The 24898-nt window shown below is 42.4% G+C and overlaps 1 protein-coding gene across 1 annotated transcript in view; it reads left to right on the top strand.

Moving 5' to 3' along the window:
* The first annotated feature begins 4571 nt into the window (after nucleotides 1-4571).
* The window catches only part of COL21A1 (collagen type XXI alpha 1 chain), a 125719-nt gene continuing 105392 nt past the window's right edge, over nucleotides 4572-24898 (top strand). The window contains exon 1 of the mRNA XM_083607517.1: nucleotides 4572-4655. The gene's annotated coding sequence lies outside the window, so the exon portion shown is untranslated. The remainder of the gene's footprint in view (nucleotides 4656-24898) is intronic.

The following is a 24898-nucleotide window of genomic DNA, read 5'->3' as shown; positions in this document are numbered from 1 at the left end:
TGAAAGGGAGATGCCTTCAACTTTTCAGGTATTGAGATCAGATGTTTTCTTCCTGAAAAGTACTTGTGATTAAAGCTGCAAACCCTTAATCCAAAGGGGAGTCTAACAGTTTGAGCTTAGAACCAAACTTTGGGGGGGTGTCTTTAAAAGTTGCCCACAAGGCAGCATATCATCAGTTACTCTGAGGGTCTCCACAAGTTATCAGTGGCTGCCATTTGCAATTCTCTTGCTATTACATACACACACACAAACACACACACACTCCGAACAGTGAAAATGAGCACATTTTATCTCACACAGCATAGGATGCTATCTCTGAGGAACTGCACGAAAATTGCACTGTGCCTGGAGTGCCTTCCCTCCTACCATGGGATTGTTATCTTGGACCTAGTGAGTGCTTATCAGTTCTAACACTCTTTCACTCACAGCCCTTTGCTGTAACAGGGGTTTACTTTGTGGATGAAACTGACATTTTCACACAAGTTTGGGCTCAACATTGACTGCTAGTGTCAAACCATTTCCCAATCAGTTGTGTCCTCATAAAAATTAATCTGCAAATTCACACAAATTTCTCCTAATATCTTCATTTTGATATGCAATTATGCCTTACATAATGCATGTTTGTATGTTATTTTCATTAATATATGCATTTTTTGTACACATTACTTTGCTGGAGAACTGCATTGCATAATTCAGAGAAGTGCACATTTTGAAGAATGCCTACCTAAGTTTCATTTTGCATATGGTTTCAGGAAGGGCAAATGAAGCTGCTTCACCTTTAAATATGAACTGAATTGAATTTCTTCTCCATCCCTAGCACACTTTAGTTCCAAGTTAGCTAGCATAAGACCAATTAATTTGGATCCTTCATATTAATTTACACATCTATTGTTTCATTTACTAGGCTTGCACAATGTTAGGATGGAGCAGGAAGTACTCACAGGGTCATGGAGGATGGCGAGGGGATGGAGGTCAGTGCACAGGAACCAGAGCAGTAGGACCCATCACCAGAGGGGCCCCTGTCTCTACCAACATGGTGGGCTCTGAGGCATAGGGAGCAGCAAGAGTTCTAGGAGGCTGAGGCAGACAAAGGCCCACAGCCCATCTCCCTAGCTGGCCAGGTGGGGCTCGCTAGCTCTGGGAGGAGGGGTGTGATTCCTCAGCTGGAATAGGCTTGAAACAGGTGAGGGTCACATGCCTCATCAAGCCCAGGTGCTGCCATCAGCAGGCAAAGTCCAAAAGGAAAGTAGAGCTCAACTGCCCATATTGATGGACCTTGACTTGATAAGAATGTGCTAGAACCTCTACAGGACTACTTTTGGTTTGATTCTGGACTGTGTTCTGACTGCTGGACTTCAGACTTGATTACTTGAATTGACCCTGGACTTTGTCTCCTGGCCTTTGGACTTTGCTTGCGTGGCTTGACCCCCAGATGTTGGACTTGACATACTAACTTGCTGCTAGGTAGGTCAGGGGTTCTGAACAATTGTTCAACCAGGCTTTTTCAGGGGTGCATTATCATTTAAATAACATTGTACACCTACATGTGTCTACCTGTGACAGTTGGCTCAGACTTTAGGCTTTTGGGCCTATTGCCAGAGAAACATGGCCAAGTCCAGCCTTGCACCATAGCTGTGTTTTACCTATATACCTAGGCAAACAGATGGATTTTGTATCCCTAGAACTACCAAAGAATGCAGAGTTCCACTCCCTTGGACACACAAAAATTGTTTGGCTTTGCCTGAGGTAAACAGCAATGTCAGAGAGAGAGAGTGACTAATTTTATTTTTGGTGTTGTTAAAGTGAGTGGTTGTATCAGAAGCTCTTTAAATTACCTGTTTGCCCATCCTTGTAACAAAGATGTCACATCTGTATGGAAGAAAGAGTTCATGGGGAAGGGATATTGGCAATGCATGGCTCTCAGCAAGGGCTTCCCAGACACTTTATTTGGGAAGCATTTCTTCCAACTGGGGCTGAATTGTAGCACACGTAGAGCAAAAAAGTTTTCTGAATGAGCCTGAACAGTGAACTACCTCAGGCCAGCTGTGGCTCTAATTTATGCCCAGCGCCTATGCAGACATGGTCTGATAGCCCACCTGAATGTTTCTACTGAGCCAGTTCTGCTTTTGCTTCTGCTGGGTATGGTCCCCCTCCCCTATTTTTTGTGGTTTTAAATGTTTGCTACCTTCAAAAGTATTGCTGCTTGAAACATTATCCTTCAATACAAGACCAAATGGAACACTGATTTAAATCATTATGCATCTTGTATTTTCACTGCTGATATATTCTTAAATTTATAATCTCTGCAATATGTCTCCTCTTTAAGAAATTGCTCTATTGACATGTGTGTAAAGAATCAATGTTTCTTATAAAATTTTGCAGTGAGGTTAACTATTGATCTAGGATTAATCCTTAATTAATTTCAAAGACAGCAACAGTAGGAGGTGGAATGACCTATTGAAGCGTGTTTCACTTAGAATTGCCTACTGACTTTTTTTTAATAGAGCAAGTCAAAAACCAGCTCAGTCAGCATATTTATATATACGCTAGCCTGCAGAGTGCTGGATGATAACACTGGGCTGATTAGATGTCTTGATTTTAAGCAACTAATTAGTTTAATTGCACAATGAAATATAAAAGAAACACACTCATATCACAGCATTGTACAAGTATTTACTAAAAAAGTAGCATGAAATAAGGTGCTGCTCTAATACAATGTTTTATTTTAGAGGGTCATCTTAGATTCAGCAACATTTAGTTCATTTAGTTCAACTCCCTGCAATGCTGAAGTACATTTTTAAAAAAGGAAAACCAGAACCTAAGGTGGCAAAAAACCCCACAAAGAAATCACATTCAAATAAGTCCGTGAAATATTGTATCCCTGATTGAGGAGGAGAATGGACTACTAAGGGGGAGAAGGGGAAATGGAATAGAGTATCCTGGAAATGGGCATGGCTCGTTGACTGGAATAAAGGTAAAGGTAAAGGATCCCTGGATGGTTAAGCCCAGTCAAAGGTGACTATGGGGGTGCGGCGCTCATCTCGCTTTCAGGCTGAGGGAGCTGGTGTTTGTCTGCAGACAGCTTTCTGGGTCATGTGGCCAGCATGACTAAACCGCTTCTGGCACAACAGAACACAGTGACAGAAACCAGAGCGCACGGAAACACCATTTATCTTCCTGCCACAGCAGTACTTACTTATCTACATGCAGTGGTGTGCTTTTGAACCGCTAGGTTGGCAGGAGCTGGGACACAGCAACGGGAGCTCACTCCATTGCAGTGATTTGAACTGCCGACCTTCCAATTGCCAAGCCCAAGAGGTTCAGTGGTTTAGACCACAGCACCATATTGAACAGAACATCACACTGCTACATGCAAAGGGGATGACAATGGATATCTTCTCCCAAATGTTGACTTATTGTATCAAATCCCCTAATTGCATGAGGTTTTTAGCCTCTACTCAATCCAACATGCATTGCATTGCATTGTTGTGGAGTTTTGGATTGCAACTACTTTCTCAGTCAAATTAGATCAGACATTGATTGAAAATTATGTTTAATAGTCAACACTTTTTTTAAAAAAAGCACAGATTAATATCAAACTAAATATACATCAATTGTCACTGTTGCTAAGAATTTATGCTGGTATATCAATATTGGCTCAAGGCCCCAGTGTAGAAATCCTGTGATGCTGCTGTGTTGCCCTAATTCATTGTGACTTATGGCAGACTCCACCCTAAACAGCTATGCCACTGACCCAGAAAAGTGTTTCAGAAAACACCATTTAATTCTGATTTATTAGTTAATCTACCACACAAGTTAATCAGTTTCATGTTTTACACTTCAGTGATGCTGTAATTGTGCAAGTCTAGCCTTGTTCCAAACAAGACCAGCAACTTCTGTATCATTACCTGGCATGATAACGAAACAGAACATTTTTAGTATCCATTGTAAGGCAGTAATTATATAGATTTCAAAAATTACCCCCCCTCCCTTTACAAGGATCCTCATAGATCAGGATAGTGGTGGAGAACAAGAATGTATTACTCATTTTTGTTTGTTTCCAAAGTGAGTATTCCCCCTGCCGCTTTTTACTGCTCTGTCCCAAGAGAGAGCTTGTGTGTAACTTGAAATCTCGGAATGTCAGCCATGGCCTCTTGATAGCCTCATTAATCAAGTGCTTGCCACACTTCATCTTGCAGATGTTACAGAGCTGGACTAACACCCTGAATGCCGACTCAGTGACATAGTTTTAATACCTATTCCCTCACTCCCTGTGGTAATCCAGTTTGGAGAAGGGCTCTATGTGACTTCCAAGAAGAAATAATCTACCTTCCTGGGTTATTTTTAGAACCACAGCTTGATTTGGGGAAGTCCCACCAGCCCACCATGCCCCATCTCCTCTTAACCTCTCAGAGGATTCTTTTTGGAAGTTGCATGTGACTTGCAGGGGTGAGGATGAGAAACATGTCTTCCAGGAACGTCCACAAACTAACTGAAATTTGGGTCCACTTGTTGATTAATGGCATCAATACCGACCAGTATTATTAACTATGCATTGAATCTCCTTTTAGGTGCATCTTTTCAGTGTTAAACAATGAAAGTTCCAGTCCTTGTTCCTCTGATGAGTCTCTACAGTGCTTCATTATCTGAAGAAGGTATGTGGATATCCTCTACTGGAGATACATAATCATTGCAAACCAGCTTTTGTCTGCACCAAGTATTTTTTTAACCTGTCCTTTGATGACTTCTTGCTGTGGATCCAGTTTGCATCTGAGCTCCCAAAATTAAAAACAGCTGGCGTTCTTCTTGAGCAGCAACTCGCTTCTGAGACATGTCCTGATGCATAGTGGGGGAATTGAAAGAAAACTAGAGCTTCCATTTAGTTATACAGTGCTCAAAACACATCTCATTCATTAGGCCTGAATACAGGTCAGTGTCATGAGTCAGAATTTTATTTCACTGGGTTTAGAACAGAAGACTAAGGTTCTTGGTCCTCATTGACCCATATAAAAAAAAATCAAGAGCTGGAATTCAAAGTAGGGCTTGCCTGATGGAATGATGACCCCCTCCCTCCTCCTCACATATGTTGTGTTCTGGAGATTTCTCCTGATGCCCGGAGCAAATTGAGGAGAGTGGGGAAAGCCCCATTACAGTAGTGGGTGTCCTGGCGCTGGTTTATGCTAATGCAACTATTTAGTTGAATCTGGTCCAAGGTTTGAAGGCTTCATGGTATGGCTTCAATTAAGTTTCGTAGATTCCTTCTTAAAAAGTCCAGAGTGTCCTGGTCTGGAGTTCTGTGTACTCAGAAGTGCTCAATGTGCATGTAAACCTGCCAGTTAGCTCAGCAGTGTCAGTTCCAACACAGCTTGCTGTATTCACACTCTACATTATTAGGTGCACAGATATACCGGTAACATCCTAAGTGTGCACCTAAAGAAACATTGTGTGGAGAGGCATTTAGGGTGGACTACATATCCTGTCTCTATTGTGTATCTTCAAAGTCCAGCTGCTGCTTTTTCTTTGCAAAAACGGTGGTAGGTAGGAACAGTTCCCAGCAGAGAGCAGCAGATGGGAGGGGCAGGGGTATCAACTTGAATAAAATATTGGGTGGCATGCCAATCAACTTTGGGGGCCTTGGCCCCCTCAAATATTTTATGGGGAGAGTAGAGCCCATAGGAATTAACTCCTATGGGGAAAGGAATCCTTCCACCTTCCCACACCCACCACTCCCTCCTAATTTCCCCATACTAGTAATTTTTCTCTCTCCCCATCACCTGAATCTGTTAACTGGGGCTTGGGAAAATCTTCTGGGAGTGACAGCAAGAGACAGAAGGGAATGGCTGAGGGATAAGGAACCTGTTGCCCTTCAGATCTTGTTGTATTCCAAATCTCATTGGCCCCAGCTAGCAAGGACAATAGTCAGGAGTGATAGGGGCTATATTCTAACGATATCTGAATGGCCAGGGGTTCCCCACCCCTGGATTAAGCACTCTCCTTTCCCCCCACTGCTTCTCCACTGAAAGCTATTCCCTCTACTCCCCTGCTTTGCAAGGGAGAAAGTCTGGGCTTTGAAGAGATGCAGTGGAGGAAGTACATGCTGTTCTGCATTAAACCCACCCAGAAAAGTGAGCAAGAATTTGGTGCTGTGTTTTGGTTTATCCACTCCCTTCCTTCAGGACTCAGCACAACTTGTGCACAAGCTGGGGACCTTACAAGTGCTATATTAGAGGATCTGAAGTTGAGGTGTTATCAACACTTAAAATTATACCAGTTTCAGGGCCTTTTTGTAAAACTGGGATTTCACTGTGGGGCCAGTTGAGTCAAATGAATGGTAATCTTGACTTGGTGCTCAGCCTTTCCTGGCTCACAGCATTGTTTAAATTACCAGTCTTTCCTTGCACTTATGGCTTGAAGTGGCTTTATTTGAGCAAAAGGGAAAGCAGACTAGAACTGGGAGAGGGGGGAATGATAAATGGTGCCCATGTTGTGCACACGTGTGTTCCCTTTACTGCAGTCCAATAAATGTCCTGATAACTTACAACAGAGCCACAGGGTCACACATCTGTTAATTAAAGTTTTCCATCTGCACCATCTGATGATCATTGAGCCTGATCCGTCTCACTCATGCAAAACACCCATCATTTATCAGTAGACTTTTAGTGTGCATGAATACAAAATTCACAATTAATCCATCTATGAGAAGCTTGTCCGCTGTCTGTCTGGGGCTATTAGTTTGCAACTTCATTAATGGAGTCTTCTGTGGATCAACCCATTCACTGCATGGCTGCATTCTACCACAAGTATGAGGATTTTTGGCCTCATCTCCATATATGACAGGAGATAGGTAGGTTTGGATTGCAGCTACAAAATGGGGGGGGGGGGAGTCTCTCTCCCCATCTCCTTTCCCCCTCAAACCCTGGTTTCTGTTTTCCTTTGGCTAGGATTCCAAATACTTTTGCTGGTTAAAGGGATTTGTATTTCTGCCTGGCCTTTTGCCATCATCCCATAGACAATATATATTTGCTCCTACACTTGTTTTTAGTGGCATGGCAGAACAGTAAGGTCTGTATAAATCAGGTGTGAGGTTTCAAAGGAACATGGTGAGAGTTCATCCCTTGCTCCATTGTACTGTTACTGGATAGAGGGGTTGGAGAGAATGGTGTCTGAGGAAAAATGTAGACTGCATAGTTCTAGTTACAGGTAGGTAGCCGTGTTGGTCTGCCATAGTCGAAACAAAATAAAAAATAAAAAAAAAATCCTTCCAGTAGCACCTTAGAGACCAACTAAGTTTGTAATAGGTATGAGCTTTCGTGTGCTACTGGAAGGAATTTTTTATTTTGTTTCAACTGCATAAAAAGGTAAAGGGGACCCCTGACCATTAGGTTCAGTCGTGACCGACGCTGGGGTTGCAGCGCTCATCACGCTTTACTGGCCAAGGGAGCCGGCGTAGAGCTTCTGGGTCATGTGGCCAGCATGACTAAGCCGCTTCTGGCGAACCAGAGCAGCACACAGAAATACCGTTTACCTTCGCACCGGAGTGGTACCTATTTATCTACTTGCACTTTGACGTGCTTTTGAACTGCTAGGTTGGCAGGAGCAGGGACTGAGCAATGGGAGCTCACCCCGTCGCGGGGATTCAAACCGCCGACCTTCTGATCGGCAAGTCCTAGGCTCTGTGGTTTAACCCACAGTGCCACCTGCGTTAACTGCATACACACTTTCCATTTAAAGCACATCCCACCCACCCACCCAAGAGAATCATAGTAATTTACGTACCTCCACAGAGCTACATTTCCCTGGAGCCTTAAACTACAGTTCCTAGGATTCTTTGGGGAAAGTAATGGGCTTTAAATGGATGGCGTGTATGCTTTAAAAGTGTGGGTATGTTTTGAAGATCTACATATGTGTGGGAATGTATATTAATGCCTGCATCTATTACTGGACCACTGTAATTGCTTTTTGTGTTTCTGATACGGTCCATAGTGAACAACTCCAAATAGCATGTACATAATACATTATCCAGCCAATGAATGTCAAACTGGTTGAGTGTTAAAACCTTTACTAATATTCACTGGACTTGGCAAATATAACCCTGGCCAGATACTACACAGTTCAGAGACATACATGTCATGAAAAATTACAGGGTTGCTGCAGAAATTAGCATTCCTGTGCCAAAATCCCGCCCCCCCCATAAAAAGCAGTAATACTTAACTGCCATTAACTTGTGACCTCACTTCACTGTGTGTTTCTTCATACTTGCTCTACATAATAGGCTGCTGATGAAGGGAGAAAGGATTCATATAAGATTATGGACACAGAATCGGGGTTAGTACATTTATAGAGAGGATTTGGAGAACCCAACAGGGGGTGCTGGTTTGGGAGGCAACTCTGTGCTTTCCATAACATGTCGCTTTGCAGTATGAAACATGAATAAAAAGTAATAAAGACCATGTGTGTGTATGTGTGATCCTGAGAGAAAGTCTGCCTTTCAGAGGCAAACCAGTGGTCCGAAGTGGTTAATGTGTACCCTACCTGGAAAGAAATGTTCCCACTTACACAGCCAAGTTACCAAAACATTATACAAATATAACTTGAATGTATTGATAAAGCATTTCTGATAAAGTATATTGATATAACTTGAATGGATTATTGATCATGTTCACATGTCACACTGAAGATGGGTACAAGCAGTCTCTACAAATACACTGTACAAATGGGTTTTTTGTGAGTGTACGCTAGTTGATTTTTTTCTTCAGCTCAGCTATTGCATACACAGGTTACACTGGTACATGGACGGTACACTATTTGTGAACACCCCTTACTTTTAACAAAAGCAAACTTGAGTCTCATTTACCAAACTAACGGTGATTTTCAGAATTTGTACTGTAGTTCCTTTCATCCAGATGGAATTTATTCAGGTGGTATTCCTTCAGAATGTTCCATCATAATTACCTTTAAGATGTCAGCACGTGCGTGCGCGCGCGCGCGCACACACACACACACACACACACACACAACCTATGGCACTGGTGGCAAGTTAATGACTCTGAAGGCGATGCCAAAATAAGCAGAACATAAGAAAACCAGAACATAAGAAAACCCTGGATGCTCTGTATGCCTTGCTTGATAGCAGTCCCATAAGTTCACCAACACTGGCCAGATTTTCAGTGGTTCGTGGCACAAATAGGCTTTTAGTCTGACTGCTGGAGATAATGTGCAGTTATTGATTGTCATGAGATTAGTGCCAGTTCCAGGGAAGGAAGAGGCTGGTGTTTACTGAAATGGATGCTCTTCTCTTGGAGAAAGGTCCATTGATGAATCTGACATTTTGGTAAGTAGGGTTTTTGAGTTCAAGTAATAGTTAATATAATCATCTCTTGGGGGTGGGGAAAAAGCCATCTGGGAAGGCTAGCACACCTTGATAGAGTTTATTGATTTTCTTTTAATCAATTTTCTTAATAGGTTTACAGCTGCAGCTCTTGCTATCTTTGGGAATCCATCCCACATATTATTTATGCTTTGTAAAATGTGGCATAGACAAGCCCATTCCTATGGCATTATTAATTTCCCTAAGTGTTTTATGCTGTGATCTTTCTCAGGAGGGTGTTTCCTGTTCGTTAGCTATCCTTTATGTTACAATCTGTAGCTAAAAGAGAACAGTCTTAGCCCTCGTTATCTTACTGAATTGGAGCCCCCTCTTGTGGTGATAATACAGCTCTAAAAACCTTGATGAGAAATATTTAGGTCTGGCCTGCATAGAATAAGCATGTGGACTGATTAGGGCCCTCTACTGACTGTGGGACAAGAAGCTACGGAACAACTGATTGGTTCAAAATTGGAAAAGGAGTACAACAAGGCTGTACATTGTCTCCCTGTTTATTTAACTTATATGCAGAATTCATCATGCAAAAGGCTGGGCTGGATGAATCCCAAGTCGGAAATATGGTCTGAAGCTCAACATCAAAAAAACTAAGATCATGGCCACTGGGCCCATCACCTCCTGGCAAACAGAAGGGGAAGAAATGGAGGCAGTGAGAGATTTTACTTTCTTGGGCTCCTTGCTCACTGCAGATGGTGACAGCAGTCACGAAATTAAAAGACGCCTGCTTCTTGGGAGAAAAGCAATGACAAACCTAGAAAGCATCTTAAAAAGCAGAGACATCACTTTGCTGCATAGCTGTCAACTTTCAGATTTGAAAATAAGGGATCAGCAGCCTCGAAAATAAGGGATCAGCAGCCTCACCTGTCCCGGGGACAGTCTATGGGATATCTAACAATCCGGGATAGCAGCAGGAAGCAGCGGGAAGCGGCGCTGGAATAAGGGAATTTCCTGCAAAAAAAGGGAAGGTTGACAGCTATGCCTTGCTGACAAAGGTCCGTATAGTTAAAGCTATGATTTTCCCAGTAGTGATATATAAAAGTGAGAGCTGGACCATAAAGAAGGCTGATCACTGAAGAATTGATGCTTTTGAATTATGGTGCTGGAGGAGACTCTTGAGAGTGCCATGGACTGCAAAAAGATCAAACCTATACATTCTTAAGGAAATCAGCCCTGAGTGCTCACTAGAAGGACAGATCCTGAAGCTGAGGCTCCAATTCTTTGGCCACCTCATGAGAAGAGAAGACTCCCTGGAAAAGACCCTGATGTTAGGAAAGATGGAGGGCACAAGGAGAAGGGGACGACAGAGGACAAGATGGTTGGACAGTGTTCTCAAAGCTATGAACATGAGTTTGACCAAGCTGCAGGAGGCAGTGGAAGACGTGCCTTGCATGCTCTGGTCCATGGGTCACGAAGAGTCAGACATGACTAAATGACTAAACAACAATAACAACTGACTGTTTTGTGCTTATTTGGGGACTTTCCAAACATGTATTGTTTGCAGTCTATTCTTGGCTTTTTCTGGGAATATCTGGAGCCCACACTGGACCATCAACAGCAGGGGGTGGGTTGGAGAAAGCCTGAATTGTATTCAGTGCTGCTTTCCCTCTCCTTGGATTCAAAAGCATGTAGTGAGATACTTGCTTATTATTTATTCTCTCTGTTCCCCTCATGCACCCCATATCACCACCAGATATGCTCTGCAGGGTTGGGGGAATACTATAACAGATTTAAGGGATGCACAGGGGGAGGAGAGGGGGAGAATGTTTAATTGCACAAGGAGAATATTTGCCTGAACACTTCATTGAATTCCACCCTTAGAATTAAGGACAGTAAACCATAATTGCTGAAAATAAGCCAAATGCATCTCCTTTCTGGGAAACTGCCCAAAGCAGTATCCAGGAACATCAAGATTACCAAGCAGCTTGAAAAGCCACTGATCATCTTGTCCCCAGGTGGTTGGTGTCAGGTTTCCACCGGCTTATAACCACTTCTTGGATTGACTTGCATCTAGATTCATACCTGGCTCCTCTGTGTGCATGTAGGCTGTGCAGCACCTTCACTGCATCTTGACTAATGCCATTCAAAACAACCATAGTTGCTTCTATCACAAGCTTGTGGAACCTGTGGTCCTTCAGACGCTGCTGAACTATGACATTGACTGTACTTGCTGTGGCTGCTGGAAGAAGTTGGACTTCAACAGCATCTGGAGGACTGCAGATTCCCAACTTCTGTTGCAGCACCTGTTTTATAACTTGTCCTCCTGTCTGCCATGGGAAACAAAGCATGCATCACTTGCTCTTCCACTTTGCCTCATTTCAGCATAACAGGATGTGAACCAGCCAACCTGCAGCTTCAGAGTTATTTTGCTAAATTCATTTGTGGATATATTGTGGGAGAGAGGGACATTAGTACTTATTTAAGCAGTTTCTGAATTATAGGAGGAGGACAATTATAGGAGGACCCCACTTTCTTGGGGTCTTACACATATTTATTATCAACTGTCTCTACCTTAACTCACCCAGAAGCCACATCTCATGATATACTCTTGAAACACTTTAGGTCCCTTCAGACATTACTCATGTGAAAGTGGGGCATGCATAGGATGGGAAGTGGGACTGCTCCTCCTTACAGATATCGTCAGCTGGGAGACCTATTTGTATGTGCTCAACAGTGATCATGTAGTGCCCAAGATGACATGGATGCCTCTGTGTGTGTGTGTGTGTGTGTGTGTGTGTGAGAGAGAGAGAGAGAGAATGTGAGAGAGAGATAGCACGCACTGTACAGATAATTCACAAGAACAAAAAGCAGTATCTGCTAAGCATTTTATTCTTGACCCCAGCCCTAATAAGCATTTATGGAATCCACTAATGGCTCCCACAGCAGCCTAATTGAAATGAAGTGTGTAGCATTGGTGTGTGTGTGTGTGTGTGTGTGTGTTTTACCGACATTGTTATGCAGTTCCAAGATCTCTTAACTTTGTTTTTTTTTAAATGATATTTATTAGAAATTTTCAAAAATTACAGAGAAAGAAAAAAGAAAAAAACCACAAAAATAAAAAAAAAATTCAAAACATACATAACAATACATAAAAAAGAGAGAAAAACATAAAAGCCAATACAACAATAGCAATAAAAACACACATCCAATATTCCATATCTTTATCTTTCATTTACTTGTTTCATCGACCTCCTCACACCTCCCTTTTTGTATTCTAGTTTAGTTATTTATTTCAGCAAATTCTTTCCATCTTTCTCAATTTTTATTGAGTAGTTTGTCTTAACAGTCTAACCTATTAATTAACTCAGCAAAACCTTTCCATCTTTCACTATATTCTGTCATTCAGTGTACCTTAGTTTATTTTAACCTTATCTTACCATAAAGTACCTTAAAGCTTAAAACTTAATATTTGCTTGTACATAATTCCTTATATCATTTCTACTAAAGCCAAATATTTTCATTCCAACATTTTTCCTAATACTCATTAATTTTACACTAATTCCCAAAATAAATTTTTAATAATTTTCTTCCAATCTTCCTCCAGCGTCTCTTCTTCCTGGTCTCGGGTTATGTCAGTCCTTACTGTCCATTCCATCTAGTCCATCAACCTGGCAATCTTATGTCCGAGGCTCTTAAGTCTTTTCCATGTCCCTTCTGCAGATCTTCTTCTTGTTTATACTTGCACTTTACCTTGTCTTTTGTTGATCTCTTTCTTAATTTCTTTCCTTTCTCATTGAGGAGTAGGTCTCGGGGATGTTCCAACTCGAAAATATCTCCGTCTCTCCTCAGCAGATCCGCCCATTCCCCACAGTCCCATTCCCCACAGTCAACAGTGTAGTCCAAAAAGTATTTAAAGGCATGTTTCAAAGCCCCTCCAAACTTAAGGGCCCCCACAACTCCAGACCCCCCCGGCCCACTCCAAATTCAACCTTCAACAACAACAGCTTATGCTCCTGTAGGGCCTCGGGCCTCTCCATTTGTGTTACTTGAGGTTCAACAGCAGCCTCCTCCATTATCTTCTGCGTTTGCACTTGTTCTATCAAAACAGGTTCCTGGGTTGGCTCCTGAATGTTTTCTGTATAAATATTCACTGTTTGTCCAAAATTTTTGACTGCAGCAGTCATCAAATCCATCTTCTCATGCATCTGCTCCAACAAAGCGCTTGTCTTGCAAAAAGCAAGCACCAAAACTTCTTCCAAACACATTTTTATTCAAGGTCACAGTCTGGTCCCACGATCCTAATCTCCACAGCTGTAAAGTCCCCAGATCGACTCCAGCAACAATTTAACAAGCTCCCTCTAGAGGAGACAATTTCTATTTGTATCCATCTTTTGAAGGCAGGTCCAACAAAAGAAAATTACTTTCATTTTTTGGATTTTTTGTTTCTTTTAAATGCAAAAGGCAACATTGGAATCAATTTGTTTCTCTTCTTTAACTATCTGTCAAAAGATGTTCCATTCACAGTCAATGAACTTCACCAAAAATCTCTGTCTCTGACACCCCGTTCCCAGGTTTGAGACGGTGGAAATTTATCTTTCTTTATTCTCTCTCCTGCAGGCTTGAACAGTCAAAATTCCCCCTCTTTACTCCTGCTTCCAAGAGGGGTTTAGATGGTTAAAACAGGAGGAATTTTAAACCTTTATGTACCACTTTCCAGGCTTTAGCTTGCAAAATTTTTGCTTCAGACTGTTTACAAAAGCGGAAGGTGGACTTCCTGTTTAGGACCTTCCCGCTTGAGTGCCAAATTAAAATGTTTCTTAGCCCAATTTTCCGTTCTACTCACGGGTACTTGTTTAGAGTCCAATTGTCCACAGGAAAAAGTCAGCGCTCTCCGGCAACGGCTGTGCGGCTTCACTCTGTAAAAATAGTGGTCGATTCAAAACACCGCGCCGCTCACCCCACGTCGCTTCGGATCCCCGAAAAAGGGGTTTCCTTGCGTGTAGGGGGGGCGCTCCTGGTGTCAGCCGAATCCCACGTTCCCAGGCTTCCTCCGCCTGGGATTTTTAAAGGGTCTCCGCCTTCGCCGCGACGGCAAGACCCGATTTTTGCGGAGCGGGTTCCTCTGGATCAGAGGAATTCCACCATTGCCGATGGCGCTAACCCGGAAGTCCCCCACGATCTCTTAACTTTGAAGAGAACCATGCAAAGCCATTTTAAACTGCCTTCAAACAAAGTACAATGCATCCCTGAGAGACACTTTTTACAGATGTTCTTTGTTCCAAATGCTCCACAGATATGAAAAATCATTCCTCAATATTCTGCTACATCATGTCAGTAGTTAAAATTGTTTTCTGCGCTCACAGTTTCAAAAGAAACTTTGCAGACCGGGGGGGTGGGGGCGGTGGTCATTAAGTCTTAGGTCTGTTTCACCCATTAGGAGACAGCAAGCCTGGGGTTGTCATCATGCATGTACATACTTTCAGCAGGGAGTGGCACCCAATCCCCACTACCTAACAAATGCATGTGTAGGTTAATGCGCATGTTTCAAAAGATGTGTCGAATTCACACTTTATGCTCTACCTTATATCTTAAAATATAATCTTGAAACATACTGGGTACATACCTAAAATGTGTTAACTGTGAAACAGCCCTCAGAGCATATTGACAAGAAGAATGTAAAGTTGCCTTAAATGTATGGAGAGAAAAATTGCACAGCCAGAAATATTTCACTTTGTATGGATTTATTATGGGTTATCCCTTGTCTTATTTTCCAGGGTGAAAAGGCTTCTCTGGAGCAGATAGCTCACATGGTCAGAAAGGCCCATGGGTAATACAGTCAAACCTAGGTTCCCGAATGCTGAAAACCTGGAAGTAACTGCTCTGGGTTTTGAACTATTTTCAGAAGCCAAATGTGCTATGTGGCTTCCTTTTTCAGTTTCCCTATTGTATTGAGGCTTCCACTTTCAGTTTTCAGTTGTCGAATGTTTCGGAAGTCGAACAGTCTTCCGGAATGGATTACATTCAACAACCGAGGTTTGACTGTACTGGCAAAATGTTAATTTTGAAACACTTTCTATAAGCTAAGTATTTGCCATTTCTAACAATTCGTTGAGATGGGTGGGATTGATCAAATTTGTCATAATCTGGCATTCAAGACTTGATTTTACTGCACTACAGCTCCAAACACCCCTGACCGCTGGCCATGCTGGCTGGGGCTCATTTGAGTTGGAGTCCAACAACATTTAGAGGGCCACAGGTTCCCAATCAGTTTTATTTGGGTAGCTGTAAAGTAGAACAGTACCTGAACGACACCTACTCCCATATCAATCTGCTGGAATGTTCACATGGAAGCCTGCCTCTGCGTGCTTCATTTTCTTAGGCGAAGTGGGTGGCTATCAGAGAAGGAACCTTCTCAGCAGTCCCTCACTTGTTGAACCCTTTTCTTTTCTTTATCTGGCACTGAATCTGCTGGCTTTTAGGTCCCAGGTAAAAAACATTTCATTTGTCCAGGCTTTTCATGGCTTCTTGGTGTCTTTTGATGACTCCTGTGGTTTTACTGGTGTTTTAAATCCATGTTGTGCTCTTTTAGTGCACTTTTATTGTTAGCTGGATTTTACTGTTATTAAGTGCAATGTTCTAGGTCTCATAAAGAGACAACCAGAAACCAATGAAATATAGCAAAATGTGTTTATTGAGACGGTTTTATTTTGAATGGCCAATGGCCATAATCGTACCATGCGTGTTTAGTTTAAACTGGCTATTGTCGTTGATACAGAAAAATTCAATAAAACATTTTGGGAGGAATTCAACATCACTTTTCTGATTGTTCTGTCAGAGCAAGCATTTCAGCTTGACAGAGGGAATGATCCCCCTCTCCTCCCCCTGTGTGCTGTTTTGGGGGTTCTCCCCACCCCCCTGCCAATTTTGGGGGTGCAGGGACAGAACGTGGGGAAGAGAGGGGAAAGCACCATTTTGCAGGCAGAAGTCCTTGCGCAGTTCACAAAACCATCTTGCCCATTTATTCTATTTTTTAATGAGCAATTAAGTAGCAAGTATACAGTGGTACCTCAGGTTAAGTACTTAATTTGTTCCCGAGGTCCGTTCTTAACCTGAAACTGTTCTTAACCTGAAGCACCACTTTAGCTAATGGGGCCTTCTGCTGCCACTGCGCCACCACCGCGTGATTTCTGTTCTCATCCTGAGGCAAAGTTCTTAACCCGAGGTAATATTTCTGGGTTAGCGGAGTCTGTAACCTGAAGCGTATGTAACCCGAGGTACCACTGTACTAAGAATCAAAACTTCCTTTTACTGGGCCATATAGGGCTACTTGGATATGCTGGATTTAAGTTATGTGAAAATACTTTTAATGAATGCATTTTAGTTTTGGCTTCAGAATGGAAGACTTAAGGAGAACAAAGGTCTTGTCCACACTTCCACTTATCCTGTGCCCAGAAAACACATGTCTGAATGGTTTTCTGCTTGTCCCATGCTTTCTAGGTCAGACTGGTTTAAGAGGGTACCTGGGATCTAGAGGAACTCCAGGTTTCTTCACAACAGGTTGTTCACTCAGTTCTTTCCTAGTGCTGACTAAAAATCTGTTATAGCTTTGGAAGAGCTAGTCTCATAGGGAGAGGCTGGAGGAGATTGTCACAGAAGAAGAATGTGCCCTGTTTCCTTTTAACGTGAAAATCCTTGTAATACAGTTGCATGCCACTCTTTAACTTGGAAGTAATTTAGCTTCCTGCAACTGCTTGTGGAAATCTGTACATGATTAAAAGGCTTGTAATCCTCTCACTCCCTGTCTCACCCGTGACAAGGGATTTCACATAATGACAACGTGTTCACTAAGGCTTCTCGTGCAGTTACTTATAGCGAACACGTTCAATTAAAGTGCAAGAGTAAGAAGAATTATACTTTAGTTTCAAACAACTTTTTTTTAACCATCCAGAGTCTTATAAGAGAGCTCGAGGGGTGGAAAAACTACAACTTGGTATAATTTTTGACAGCTCTACTGTTTCAAAATACTAACTTGTATTTGACACCATGTAAGCATATTAGGCACAGTCATTTCACTTAACCTTTTCCTGTCCGAAGAACAGCTGCATTTATTTTTCTTGTTCCCTTGTGTCGTGTCTTTCCCCCTCTGTTGATTCTCCCTCTGCAGAATGCTAAATTTTTGAGTTCCTCATGGCAGGAACCTGCTTTTCCTGTATTACTCTGTAAAGCACTATATACATAAACAGTGAATAAAACAAACAAAGCAGATCAGGATAGGTGCAGGGAACCTTGATCCTTTTGTCATCTGAAAGTCACTCTTATGCCACCGCACCCCACTAAGTCCAGAAGCACTGCAGTTAAACAGGCCATTTTGATCTTGAGTGGCAAATTAGCCCCCATTTGTGAGTAATCTACTTATTACCTCTTTGTGATTACAGTGGTACCTCAGGTTACATACGCTTCAGGTTACATACACTTCAGGTTACAGACTCCGCTAACCCAGAAATAGTGCTTCAGGTTAAGAACTTTGCTTCAGGATGAGAACAGAAATCGGGCTCCGGCAGCGCGGCAGCAGCAGGAGGCCCTATTAGCTGAAGTGGTGCTTCAGGTTAAGAACAGTTTCAGGTTAAGTACGGACCTCCGGAACGAATTAAGTACTTAACCTGAGGTACCACTGTATATGGTTTCACTGATTTTTTCCCTAGACAATGCTTGACAACACTAAGTTCGATAACCTTAGCAAGACCTCAGTTCCTTGACGCATTTGCTGAAGCAGCTCATATTTACGTTTATGCTGGGTCAGCCTGACTTCACAGGTAATGCGTAAGCCTCCTTGGTGTGTTCATTGTATGACAGAGGCATCATGTGATTAAAGCAGAGCAAGCAGGCACTACTGGCCCCACCCCCTTGCACACAGCTGGCCCTGCCATGGATGTCTGCAGTGAAGAAGAAGCCTATCCATGAACAGAGGTTTGTGCATGAGCTTTCATTCAGTTTGGGCACTGCACAATCATGCTTAGGCTTTTCCACAGCAGACATCCATGCAAACACATGTGGACATTCAGGGCCAGCTGTGTGCCTTGGTAGAAGATCTCAGCAGCATGGCCATATTCCCTGGCCGCCATTGTGAGATGCCCCCTCCACGTGATTCAAAAGGGAAGGAGCTAGAAGTCAGCTAACAAGGTGAAAGCAGTTAAATAAGGTAAATGTTTTGTGAAGAGCACTTTTCTTCAGGGTACTGTAACAACGTCAAGGAATTCTTAGCTAATTCCATCCTAGAATTTTCAAATGGGAAGAAAAGGATACTGAGATACAGCTCTCCATATGAACTTATCCACTGTGGGGCAGCACAAGATTATAAATGCTGCAAGAGTAGCAGTATTTTCCCTGAGTTTTTCTAAGTATTCCTTCTCCTTCATAACACAGAGACACACCAAAATAGAACCCCTTCATTTGTGTATCTGTGAAAAGCTTATGCAATTAACAGCCCTTGATACTGTGGTAAGTTAGTGTAACACGTGCAAACATTTATCAAGCTATTTCTGAAACTATGCAAGTTTGTCTATTCAATAGGTATGCAAAGTTTTAATTCTCCATTCCTCTTTCCTTTTTCCAAATGGGCACTTGACTGCAGTTCCCACATTATTCATTGCTGCTGTTGAATTTTGTATTATGGGAAGATGCAAAATAATCAATTAGTGTAATTAGTGACCCAATATCAGATGGGCCAAACATGTTTTTGTTATTACTTATCAAAACACAGAAATCTGATGTCGGCTAGTGCTAGCTGGAGTTCTCTCAATCTACAATAAGCACGCACACTTAAACTGAGCTTTAATCATTACCCGCCCCCGCCTTTCCCCCAATGGCATGTTACTGATTAGGAATCTGATATTTGAGACAGTGATTTAGAGGGCAGTGCTCAGCATTGCACCTCAACTTAGACAACCTCTGAAATTCAGCAGCCCCTTCTCCTTGCTATCTTGTTCAAACACCCTAACTCTGAACAGCTTTGTTTACCTGTACAGTGGTACCTCGGGTTACAGACGCTTCAGGATACAGACTCCGCTAACCCAGAAATAGTACCTCGGATTAAGAACTTTGCTTCAGGATGAGAACAGAAATCGTGCGGTGGCAGCGCGGCAGGCCCCTTTAGCTAAAGTGGTACCTCAGGTTAAGAACAGTTTCAGGTTAAGAATGGACCTCCAGAACCGATTGACTTAATTAAGTTCTTAACCCGAGGTACCACTGTAGTGGTATCAGTAGGTAGCCAAGTTTGACTGGCTGTCTGATAACCTAGAAAGAACCACCTTTAAATTAAAAAAAAAGTGCAGAAGTATCAGTGGTTTAGCTCTGCTAATATCGGTGAGCTGTACTGAAAAGGGGAAGCGTTTGGGGGCACTTTTTGTCTTCCCCATAATCTCTTCCTTCCCCTTTTTCCGCTTATGGAATTATCTCCTCCTAAATTTCTCCATGGATGTTTGTTTAGAATTACTAGAAAGCAGCAAGTTGGCATCTGCCGCTAGAAAGGCAACTCTTTTTCTTCCTTTGAAAGCATGCACATTTTAGTCACTCAAAGGAACAAGCATGTCTTTCAGTGAAGTAGGTCTTGTTTTACCTACAGAAGGCTTGGTAGGAGGAAATCCAAAGTCTTTCTGGACATTTGCTGGCAGCACAGAAGTGAGGACAGAGGGGTTTTTTATTATTACTCTTTCCTCCTTGTTGGGAGTAATGAGAAGGAAATAGGAGGGAGAAATTCATGTCTAGAGCTGGCACAACTTCTCCCACAATTTTTTTTTAAAGAAATATTTATTAAAGTTTTCACATTCAATACAAAAAAAAAAAAAACAAAAAAAACGAAAAAAAAGAAAAAACTAAAAACACATGAAATTTACAATTCCATATTTTCAGTACCATATTTCCCTGACTTCCCCTCACCTCCCCTTCTTGTATTCCAGTTCAAATTGTTAGTTCAACAAGCTCCTATCCCCAATTTATAACCTTTTTATATTTAATTCTTTTTTTTTTATAAAAACCAATTTTGACTTATAGACATCAATATTTATACCTCAATACACAAACCTTTTTCTAAAGTCGACCCAAATTCCATTCCACGAATTTCCCAATTTTCATATTAATAACCCAAAAATAAAATAAAATAAAACAGATCATAATTGTACACCCTTTGGATTCTCAAACCCCACCACCCCCTTTTCCGGTTTCGATCCCCAACAAATGTCCATCAGTCTTAATCTTCTATCAGCCTGGAGATCTCACGTCCGAGGCTCTTAATTCTCTCTCAGTTCCTCTCTGCCAGTTTTTTTGATAGTCCTTAATATTAAACTCCAGATCTCGGAGGAGCTCTGTCCCAGTAAGGTCCATATTTCTTCCAGCCAGACCTCCATACTTAAAAGCAGAGTCCAAAAGTCCAATTGTCACAAAAACTCCAGCTTCCACTTTAGTCAGATTTGTAATCCATAGGTCTTCAGGTCTCCACATAAGGAGATCTCTCCACTCTTCAGTCGCCAATTCAAACCAGAATTTCATCATCCAATACTTATTTTCCCTTGTAATCATCCTGTCAGGCCTCTGGTTTGATTTCTTATTTTCCTTTGTTAGCATGATATCAGGCCTCTGGCTCTCCTTTGTCATTTGCAAAATTACAGCTCCTCCTTCCTTCTCCTCAGAAACAACATATGTCTCTTTCTCCACACTTTCAAGATTCTCAGAGTTCTCTTTTTGTCCAGCTGCATGGGCTTCCTGAGTCAAGGCCTTATCAAATTCCGTAATGTTATTTACTGTTAAGTTCAGAATTGTTACATTTGTAGCCAAAACATCAATTTGGCCTTGTAACTTTCCCAGGAGAACAAATACTCTGTCCAGCCCAGCCTGAATTTTCCCTCTTCCAGCCATTCTTGTAGTGTCCCAAATCCCCCTCTAGAGGGATTTTGGTAACTTAGTATTCTTTCCAGTTAGAATCCAAAAGTCAAGTTAATTTGTATCAGTTCTTACTTATTTTCAACGAAATATAACCAAATTGCAACAAATATATCCAGCAGAGACAGCAGAAACAAAGTTCTTTTTTTCCCTTTTTGACAGCTAATTTTGACAGCTGTCAAACTCCTCTATATCTCCTCAACAGGCTCTCTCACGGATCACTCCCGGGTCCGGGGGGGGTGGCACTTCAACTCTCGAAATTAGCTCTTATCCTCCAGTACAATTACTTATACTTGTATCGCCAAATCGTGAAATTAATATCTTTTGTCCACTAAAGAAGAAGAAATTCTCTCGACCTTAGTTAACTAGTCCTTGCTTCTGATTTTTTACAAGGCGGGGAGGCGGACTTCCTGTTTACACCTTCCCCGATCGTGCCAAATTCCAAAGAAAATTTCCTTAAAAAGTCCAATTTCCGTACTACTCACAGGTTGTGACTTTTAGAGTCCGATTGTTCACAGGAAAAAGTCAGCGCCCTCTGACCATGGCTCGCGGCTTCACTCCACAGGAGAAGCAATCGACTCTCAGCACCGCGCCGCTCACCCCATCCCCCGTTCCGAAGCCTTTAAAAAGGCTCCTTCGCAGGTCGGGGGGGGGCGTAAATGGTGCCCGCCGAGTCACCAGGTTCACAGGCTTCCGCGCCTGTGATTTCTAAGGGTCCCCGCATCGCCGCAGCGGCAAGACCCAACTCCTGTAGAGCCGATTCCCTCCGGAGCTCGGACGGAATCCGCCATTAGCCGTTCGCGCTAACCCGGAAGTCCCAACTTCTCCCACAATTGGGGGCATATTGGGTGATTGTAAAGGTACTGGATCCAAGCATTTTCCTGGTTCTCCTCTAACCCCTGTGCAACCACTCTGACCCCACCTTCCTTTGACCCTGTTGATGTTGGAGCTCTGACTTTGGTAGCCCCAGGGCTGTGGAAGTTGCTAAGTTAGGGGTGTGTATGTGTGTGTCCCAATATCGGATCATCTTCTTGCAAATTGGAGCTCTCATGTAAACCTTAGAAAAGATGATATGATGTATTTTACAGCCCTTGGGAGACCCTCTCTTGCATGTTTTCTTTAATTCAGTCTTACGTTTTAGATTATTTTTAATGTGTTATTTGTTTTTTAAATGTTATGCCTGGAGTTCTCCAGTGCTCTAGCAGTAGTTAAAAAAAATAAACAAAACAAATCTGAAATGTATATTTTAAAATTCCAATCTCCTTGAGTTATTTATTTCAAAGTTGCCTATCTGCAGGCATGCACCAGTGTTCTAGCACAGACCCCAATTCTCTGTAAGAAAAGTTTACACTTCGTTTGAACGTTTCAGAATTTAAACACCTTGCTTGAGTGCTGCTATACTCCAGCATTTAACAAAAAAGACTCAAAGGAGTGACCATGTTTTTCTACTGGAATTCCCCCCCCCCCCAATTTTCCATTATTAGCATTCTAAAATTCTTAATTCTTGCTAGAGGACAGCTGGGGCAGAGCCCAGTGTGAAGCTATCCACTTTTCCCTACAATGAACATTGTAAAAAAAATATGTATCATGATGTATCTTGTTCAAAGAGCCAATGCACAGTTGGGATCATCTGTTGTTTTGTTTTTTTAAGTGTCCATTGATAGATTTTAAGACTGATGAACACCCCACAGGTGTTCAGAAATATGATTAAGGTTCCTCTGCCCAATCTTCGAATGAGGGGCTTTTTGTGACATGTGGAATGGTAGTAGGCCACTTTGGGCAGGTGTATAATACTTTCCAGTTCCCTATAACATCTTGGGCTGATCTTGGAAAATGGTGCCTAAAGCTGGCTTTGCTACATATAAAGAGCAGCATGTGTTGGTGGAGTGACTGGCCAAGAAACAAACAAACAAGCCCAAGGGAGTTAATGTGAGCAAAAAATACTAGGGATGGGAAGAATTCCCCTTTATTTTCACAGCTATTTCTCACCTCCCAACACACTGGCCTTGCACTCTGAGAGGTGGTTTCACTTGGCAGAATTCCTATTGGAATTCTCACCCACACTTGGATTAATTGTGAATCAATTAGCATTTAAAAGCTTCTTTTGTTGTTGCCTTAAATGAAAAGTTGAATTCCTAGCAGGAGAAGGATTAACCTTTTCCTTCCCATATCCAGGCATGATGGGGGACAGCAATTATCCCCAGTCTGTACTGTCTCTGTCAAACTTAAGGTTGTGCTAGGCTTACTAAGGCTCAGCTCCTGAACCTGCATTTAGTACCAGAACTTAGCCATGAGATGTAATAAAGAAGGCTGTTTCGGAACATGCTGAAAGTGCCTTTGTTTTCATTAGGGAGAAGTGTAAACAATCTAGAACTTCAGTAGCAACTGTGCTCCCACCATTAATCTATGCCCCCCCACACCAGGCATGTACACCTTGACATCATGGACCAAGCCTCTTCCATTTCCTGGGTTGCAAAAATCTCACAAACCAACACCTTCATGCCTTTTGCTCCTGCTTGGTTCAGGATTGTACCAGTCCAGCTGTTTTGTTCTGAATTGTTTAGAGCTAAAGGAGAGAAACTGAGGTCCATTGGTGGTGGGATGGCAATGAAGGCGGAAAACAGCCCCTCCCCCCTGCCACCAACACCACTGGCCACCACTGGCTTTCCTCTTCCCGGGGTGGACAAGGAAGCAGGTCTTTCTACAGAAGCTTACATTTCCCCCTGCTACGGCTGCTCTTGGCAGTGGCAGGGTAGGGGGCAAAAGTGCAGATCTTTGCTTCCTAGGGCAAAACGTGTAGATTTGACACTGAAGCTGGCTACAGCTCCCATAATCCTTGACCATTGGCCATGCTTTGCAAGAGCTGGTTCTAGTTATAGGCCAAAACATCTGGCATACACCAGGTTGGGAGAAGGCTGTGCTAAACAGTAGCACTCTTTACCTGATTCTTATGCTCCTCTTCTTCTAAGGAGCTCATGGTGGGATATGTGATGATCCACCCTCCCTCCATTTTTAAACCTCATAACCCTGGGTGGATAGGATAAGTTGAGAGATGGGTGATTGACTCAAGGTTACCATGTAGGCTTTGCGGCTGAGTGGCGATTTGAAACTGGATCTTCCCAGTCCTGCTTCAACACTCTAATCACTACACCACACTGCATTTCCTAGCAACAAAATAAAATATAAGAGATAAGCATAAATTTCCCTTTTGTTTGCTTAAGTTTTCATTATGGGAAAAATATTATAGGGCTAAATTAAAAGCAGCAGTTTTCTCTTCTGGAGCAGTAGCACAGTGGTTTGGAACATTACGGACTGAGGGTTCTAATCCTGCTGGGTGGTGCTCCCCCCCCCATGCTCTATGCCCTTTCCACAGTTAACATTTTAATACAATTTAAACTTAATATGTATGTTGCCAAACGTTGTCATTTTCTCCAGATGTTAATTATATTCAATGGAAACATTTGGAGAAAATGTCAAGTTTTGTAGGCAGCAGGATCAAAACGTAGGTTTCTTTGCTTGGCAGAACAACACATAAGCAAATAAGGAGAGGCGGGCTGGATCCGGCCAAGAGCCCAGCTAGTCCCGCCGCCTGTCTCCAGCAGTGACCATAAGTTAATTATGCATCGTGTGTAGAAGTTGTTTATT

Source organism: Podarcis filfolensis (assembly GCF_964270895.1).
Source record: "Podarcis filfolensis genome assembly, chromosome: 3".
Classification (NCBI taxonomy): domain Eukaryota; kingdom Metazoa; phylum Chordata; class Lepidosauria; order Squamata; family Lacertidae; genus Podarcis; species Podarcis filfolensis.
The sequence above is the reverse complement of the archived record's forward strand: the minus strand, read 5'-3'. Positions and strand labels throughout refer to the sequence as shown.